Below are 8,245 nucleotides of genomic sequence, written 5' to 3'. Positions count from 1 at the left end.
GATAAATGAACCACACTGCACATGATGGAGGAAGGAAACGTGATCACGTCTCAATGCATGAGAGATATCACTGACAAAATCCAATTGGCCCTTCTACCTAGAGAAAAAGTTACCAGATTTTTCGAATTCATTGTGGATAAAGATCTTTTTATTTTATGTACACAATATTTTACATGTGTACAAAAATAAAACCCTATTTCGTTATGTGCCATGCCATATTAACGTCCGAAGTTTAGCACGTAATGAAGTGAAAGTTTTTTCCTGCAGAAGTTCCTAATGAAAGGATTTGACTTTGCAAAATATGTATATATTTAAACATAGGCTACTTTTAATCGTTTTATGTTAAAAGTGAAAACAATTTATGCATAAAAAAATTATATTACAAATCATATTCATGTAAGAATCATTTCAATTTTTTTCACTTCAAAAAAAAAAAATAAATAAATAATGATAGTATCACACAGCTACTGGCAGGGTACAGTAATTTTTTGTTTACATAGGTATGTATGGGGATAATTAACGTTGTTACTGAAGAAGAAGAAGTTTAATCATAATTTGAGATGAGTGCATAATACCTTTCAAATAATCCTGAAGCATTGCACGGAACAATGCAATATTTAAATTATGTTGAACAAAACATTACTATATGATTAGTCATAGGGCGTGAGACGATCCCTCTTCTGCTCCACTCTGACACTGTTATCCACTATAACAAGAAGCATACGTATGTGTAACGATATACGATGCAGTATTATGCGGAAACTGTGACATATTTTAAGTACTATTTATTTCAAATGGTAAGTTATTTCTGAAAATGTTACATCATACGTCATCATCATCTTAGTGAAATAGCACTCCACCCTGTGGGCAACTTCCTATTGTGCCGAGACGAATCTTAGAAATCCCCTACAGAGGTTTCAATTATCTTAGTACCTCAGTACGGCTCCAATCCATCTCCGTATCAGTGCTACCACATTCCTTTTCTCCAGTGCTAATATGGTGCTAATATGGTATTTGTATTAAGCTCCAGTGCAGATAACCACACCAACAAGTCTCTGTAGGTCATCTTCGCAGTCAATATCTATCCAAGTGATGCAGTGCAGACGACCAGCCACCTCAAGATTCTAGACCTTACTATAGGCATGGTATTTACTCGGTCTTATTACAGAACTCTGACTAGATTGACAATTTGACCGAGTAAAGTTAAACCAATGAGAATTCTTATCAGTAAAGAAGGAAGGAACAATAGCAGTTTGGTCCACAGTATCAATGATGAAATCTTTGCATTCACCGATGAATCAAAGGGTGAACAGGAACAAGAGCAGTAGCAATCCTTCCATAAAAGGGCAGCCGATAATGCTATTCCCTTAAGCTGTTCTAGACAATTCAACCCCTTCAAGACTTGTGCGAAGCATTAGACTTTAGAGCGACATCTCATATCTTAAACACCAACAACACGGATAAACTAAAAAGCTGTTAAGAGGGAACTTAGTAACATTGTAATATTAATGACGGAGTTATTAAGCTCTAAGGTCCACTTAAAATAAAAACTTGGTAATATATTATCGGTAAGAATGCAGACTAATGTGAACATGGCAGCTTAATGTGACCAGTGATGGCGTTACTGCGGCTGTCAGGGGTCAGACGCTGATGCGAAAATTACAAACGTTTTAAATAATAAAGCAAGACGGACAAAAAGCAATTTTTTCTCCACTATACCTATGTTTCCCTAGATAGATGTTAAAATATCTTCTGCGAATCTAGCAAATTGGTTGTAAGTGATATTAGCCAAGAAAAAAATTGTGGTATTCTCACAATTCTTATCAGTAAAGAGGGACTTATCATAGCCGTTTCATCCTTATTAAGGAGTTCTTGAAAGAACTAGTGGACACAGCCATGCAACCGGATCAGTCGGATAACCTAACATACAATGTTGAAATAAACGAAATACGAATTCAATGTAGGTTAATGCCCCTATTGCGGTTTTCAACCCCACTTGGTCGAATTGAAGTTAAGGCAACTCAACTTCAGATCAATCAAACTCTTTTTCGGTATTGCGAACTTCAACTAAGTTCAGTCGAAGTATGATTGGCGTTGCCAACCTAAGAAAGGGAAATTTGACAGGTAGAGAAACAGCTAAAATTTTGTAAACGACATACATATTTAAACAATTGAATTCAGTTGTCGCTCGCGAAAAAGTGAATAAACATACATATATAATAAACAATAAATAAAAAATGGATATAAGTTTTGATTTATATTACAATGACGAAAATACTGGGTGCAAAATTGATGTGCTACATATACGAAAAAGCCTTCGTGATCACTCAAATCCATTGGAGCTTCCAAATGCAAAGTAAGCCATAGTTTTTTCACAATTGAATGGCTTTTTAATAATATTTGTGGCAGATTCATAAGTTATTTTCGATTAAATAAAGAAGCATTTTGTTTTTTACTGAATGAGATGAAGGAACATTTCCACAAACGTGTGCGAGGAACGGCCATATCTCCTATATTAAAATTATGCGCAACTCTGCGTTTCCTTGCTGACGGTGGTTATCAAAAATGCAGTGGAAATGATTTTGACGTTGGGTTGGCGCAACCTACGATTTCTTTAGTAATTAAAGTGGTTCTAAATATAATTGAACAACGTATTTGTGCCCAATGGATTAAAATTCAAATGACTGAGGAGGAGCAAAACGCTTCAAAAGTTTCATTTTGTTCAAAAAGTGCTTTCCCGGGAGTAGTAGATCGACGGAACTCATGTTCGCATAATTTCACCAAGAAAAGAAGTGCAACATCTTTATCTTAACAGAAAGGGCTACTACAGTTTAAACGTGATGATTGTATGTATAAAATCTGAATTATATTAGAAACAAAATGGTATAATTTCTTAAAATTTTTAGCTTTGTGATTATAAAATGTCTATTCGGTATGTGGATGCTAGGCATGCAGGCGCAAATCATGACTCTTTTGTTTTCAATGTTAGCGATTTGAAAGTGCATTTACAGAACAACATACAGAATAACACTTGGATCTTGGGTAAGACTTTATCGTATTTATTGCTAAATAAGTGGAGTAATGTAATTTCTTAGGCGACGCTGGCTATCCTCTGCGCAAATTTTTAATGACGCCTTATCGCATGGCGGAAGCTTCTCCACCCCAAGCACGCTACAATACAGTACACTCAAAGGTCCGGAATATTGTAGAGCGGACAATTGGTGTACTCAAGAGTAGATTTCGATGTCTTTTATCTGTACGAGGTTTACATTACACTCCTGAAAAGGCTATGCAAATTGTGAATGCTTGTTGCGCATTGAAAAATATTTGCCAACACTTTCAAGTGGAATCTGGAAATACCATCTACTTCAAATACTACAATGACCAATGATGATTTGGACATAGAAAGAGAAGAAGAGGATACGGCTTGAATAATTCGCAATAATATTATGACTTCCCTGTAAATAATTAAAATATTAAATTTCATTTATTCTTTCTAATGTGCTATTTATTCAGCATATATTTAAATTTTATTTAAATAAATTTATTAAATAACAATATCACTTCATTTTTTAATGTAAACTTAAACTATGGTCCAAAAATAAAAAATATCACTTCATTCCAGAATAATTAAAAATAAAATAAAAAAATATTACTTTGTGTCTTAAATAACCAAAAAAAATTAAAATCTTCGCAAAGATTTTAATTTAGCAATTTTGAGGCGCTGCACCTCAATTTGAATTTATTTTTTCCAAATTGTGGCTTTCCTCTTCCTACTTCTGGAAACTTCTCCATTAACTCCACCAATTTTCCGAATTGCTTTTTTGTTGTAACTTTATTTTTTCTGAAAATTTATAAAAAATTTTAATTAAAATTAATTCAATATTAATTAAAATAGTTATTTTACCCGTCCTCCATTTTTCTTTCTGAAACCTCGTCTGCAGATGCGTCGGAGAGGTCCTTCCCTCTTCAACTCTCTTCCCATCCCGCACGTGTTAATATTTTTTTGTATTTCACTGCACGAATGTTGAACTTCAACTGCTATTAAGCTAAGTTAAGTTTATTTATATACTAGTCAACCCCACTTGTACAGAGTTGAAAACCGCAATACCAAAAAAAGTTGAAGTTCGATCATACTTCAACCGCAATTTTTTTTGACGGATTGAGTTAAAGTTGGCAATACCGAATTTTTAAACTTCGACTGAAATGCAGTTGGGTTGAAAACCGCAATAGGGGCATAAGTTTCATCTCTGATGCTCTCTTGGCTCAAGAATGTATTTTGAAATTAGAAGATAAAGAATAATAAATAAATAAAAAAATAATATTAGTTCTCTAGAAAGCTCCTTTTTTTACGAACATTAATAATTAGCCAAAGAATCCCGCACGTTTTGGAATGCATCGGCTTGGAGTAGCAGCCTTGAGTTATATGGTCAAAGACCAGCGGCACATATGTAAAAGAATCGTTTCTCACTCAATTAACTTGGGACACATGACCCATCCTCCCTACACGACCCCATCCTCCTCCTCCTTTTTTTACGAACATTAATAATTAACCAAAGAATCCAGCACGTTTTGGAATGTATCGGCTTGGAGTAGCAGCCTTGAGTTATATGTACCATCGTCGCACGTGCCGTCAGAAGTGTGCAACGTACAGAACGATTTAACGTGTTCGACATCTTTGTGTAAATAACCGCTCCATAAGCGTGTGACTACGACTCTGTTGTTTATGAAATTGTCGTCATGTCAGTGCGTAAGAGTTATGCATTTTAATTGGTTTTCGTCGCCAAGGTTAGTTTATGATATGGCAGCCGTGACTGACTATGAGTTACTATAACGTTAAGATGTTAGCAGAAAGTGTATGTGATTTGATCATATTTTGACGTTGTTCCTATCAAAAATTCTTAAAGCAATACTGTCCCCATTACTATTCAATACAATTCACCATACTACAAGTGTAATGAAAAAAGTAAAGGACAGCAAAAAGAAATATCAATAAATACATTAGCTAATGCTTTACTATAATTCTGCCATCAAAGGCCGCTAAAAAAACCTTCTCAAAAGCAACGTACTCCTAAAAGGAGCACACCCACAACATTGAACTTGTCTTGTTCGTGTCAATTAACACCCAGTTTATTGTTTTGTTAAGAAAATTTATTTTTTCGTTTGTTACAAATATTGTTACATTTGAATACACTGCAGCACAATCTATAGGAAGCCACTCACCACTTGTATGCCAAATTTTTTAAATAATTGTAATCAAACAGAAAATTAATCATTTGATAAAGACTTAAAATTGTCTTTTTGATTCAGTCCACGATTTAAAAGAAATAGATCAACGATGAGAATCTTTTTTTCGAAATGAAAAATGAAACTTTTGAATTGAAGTCTAAAATTGGATTATATTAGTCTGAATCCGATTCAGATAACACTAGCAAATTATCCATTTATATATATAATAAATCTCCAATCTTAAAATTTTGACGTTCAAAATTTTGATCATGCCGTTTCCTCCACAGTCACAGGGTAGCGGACATCTTTGTTGGCATCGCATTTGCTCCGTTTCGCCGAAGGCCGAAAAAATTTATTGTACTCGATTCACATCCGTTTTATACCAGTTTCCCAAACTGACTCGTTATTTTTTTAACTGAAAAATTCAGTTCAGTAGTTGGCTGACTTGGAAAACGTCAATTGCAATGCATACGATCAAAGTATACTAGGGCAAAATTTACAGATTGTGAATTGCTCTACTGTTACATTGCATTTTGCATTTTGAAACGCTTAAACCTGTTAGTGGATGCGTAGTGGAAAGTGGAACATCATAAATAAAGTTATCGCTTTTTGACATTACATATGACTACGCCAGTTTGATAAACTTTTTTTTTTATTAATTTATACTAAATTTTGCATTAAATTCAGTGATTTCGGCTAAACATTTATTTATGATTGCAAGAATATATTTTCATGAACATTTGATCATACTGAGGAAATGATTTAAAATGAAGTTATTTGATGTTATTTTGATAACTTTTTTTCTTTAAATAATAAGAGTTTACTACGAAAATAAAATTTGCTGTGTTCCAAAACGTCAAATTATAGAGTGCATCAGTTTGCAATCTTGTTTGACATTGCATACCGTCGATGTAGTATAAATACCATATTGAAACTTTACAGTAGTACGTTTTCGAAGTCAGGATACTTCACCTACCCAACAGATTCCTTATTTCGCTGGGTTTGACATTTGTAACCGCTGTTCAATATCTCATAAACATCACGCAATTTAGGAATATACTATTTGATTAAAACTTATAAAGTACTATAACTAACCCATAAATGGTTATAATTGGCTACATGTCGTTGATGCAGGTACGGACATCTGAGATTTTATATTGTTTTAAATGTAGGTGTGTTAATATCTCTCAAAGTCATAAAGCTATATTAATATCCTCTCAAAACACCTCTATCACCACTTTACCATATATAGTGAAAATAGATGAAACGGATAATAATCACGTCGACTCCCTTTATAATGACCAAGTTGAAAATTATTTAGAATGTCATAACTCGCTAAAGAAGCACGTCTGAAAAAATAGGAATAGGTGAATAATTGGACAATGTACGTGGCACCGGTCACAAAAAATTATTTTAAAGAAATCATATATCGAAATAAATTTTAATACATTTTTTCAATAAAATGCGAATATGGCAATGCTGGCATTGCGAAGAACCATGAAATCAACAATTGTTTCTTGAAGGAAATTCAAAGTAATCGTTAAATTCATCCTAAATAGTTCATTTTGAAATGTTGTATAAAACCTACCAATCATCAGCAACATTCCTTAAATCGCAATGAAAATATTTATGTTACTACACACATATGTACATACTTACATATTACATACAAAGTTTAGTTTTATTTGTTTATTCCTTCTAGCTCTTCTAATGTGAATCATTCACAATGCGTAACTTGCTGTCAAAATTACTTGACTACAGCTCAAGAAATATGGAATTTTTTTCTTGAGCATTTACTTTAGAGGTGGAACTCAACCTCAAGACAGTAAATTTGACTTTATATCATTATATACATATCAATCTATGTATATAATAAATTTAAAGTGAAATATTTTCTTAAACATAACATTGTTTACGCTGACTATAAATGAAATCGAAGTAGACTTTGGTCGTATGTAGTTCCACTTCAAATTTGTTTCCAATTCTCTGGTTGACTATTGCCTGTTATACCCAATATATTAAATTAAGCCTCTTTGGTTGAGTATATATCTCATTTGATAATCCCTTCTTCTTCTTCACTGGCGTAGAAACCTCTTACGCGATTATAGCCAAGGTAACAACAGCACGCCAGTCGTTTCTTCTTTTTGCAATGTGGGACCAATTGGAAATTCCAAGTGAAGCCAGATTCTTCTTCACCTGGTCTTTTCAATGAGTGGAGGTCTTCCTTTTCCTCTGCTTCCCCAGGCGGCTACTACGACGAAAACTTTAAGAGCTGGAGTGCTTTCGTCCATTCGGACTAGCGTAGACTCTGTCTTTTAATTCGCTGAAATATGTTAATGTCATCGTATATCTCATACAGCTCATCGCTCCATCGAATACGATATTCGACGTGGCTAATGCGGAAGGTACCATAAATTTTCCGCAGAACCTTTCTCTCGAAAACTCGTAACGTCGACTCATCAGATGTTGTCATCGTCCATGCTTCTGCACTCAATTGCCTACTCAGTCCGAAGTAGCAGCTGTTGGCAAGAGTAATTCTGCGTTGGATTTTGAGTTAACATTATTGTTGGTGTTGGTAATGGTTTCAAGATAGATGAAATTATCTACGACTTCGAAGTCATGACTGTCAACAGTGCCGTGGGAGCCTAGACACGAATTCGACTACTGTTTGTTTGATGACAGGAGATGATTCGTCTTGCCATCGTCTGGTAGAGTACGATTTGCTTCTCTTCTTTATTCATTCTGGAGAAAGCAGAACTAACGCTGCGGTTGTTTAGGCCAATGATATCAATATCATCGGCATACATCAGCAGTTGTACACTCTTATAGAAGATAGTACCTTCTCTATTTAGTTCTCCAGCTAGTATTTTCTCCAAGAGCAGATTGAAGAAGCTGCACGATAGGGAGTAGCCTTGTCTGAAACCTCGTTTGGTATCGAGGTGAGGTCCTTCCAGATTTTAACAGAGTTTTGGTATTGCTCAACGTCAGTTTACACAGCTGTATTAGTTTTGCGGGG

The 8,245-nt window shown here is 34.4% G+C and overlaps 1 long non-coding RNA gene across 1 annotated transcript in view; it reads left to right on the top strand.

Moving 5' to 3' along the window:
• LOC126760216 (uncharacterized) overlaps positions 1-8,245 on the top strand; it is an 89,850-nt gene that overhangs the window by 39,352 nt on the left and 42,253 nt on the right. The gene's annotated exons all lie outside the window — the stretch shown is intronic.

Source organism: Bactrocera neohumeralis, chromosome 5, assembly GCF_024586455.1.
Source record: "Bactrocera neohumeralis isolate Rockhampton chromosome 5, APGP_CSIRO_Bneo_wtdbg2-racon-allhic-juicebox.fasta_v2, whole genome shotgun sequence".
Lineage (NCBI taxonomy): Eukaryota > Metazoa > Arthropoda > Insecta > Diptera > Tephritidae > Bactrocera > Bactrocera neohumeralis.
Note: the sequence above shows the minus strand (reverse complement) of the source record. Positions and strands in the feature narration are given on the sequence as shown.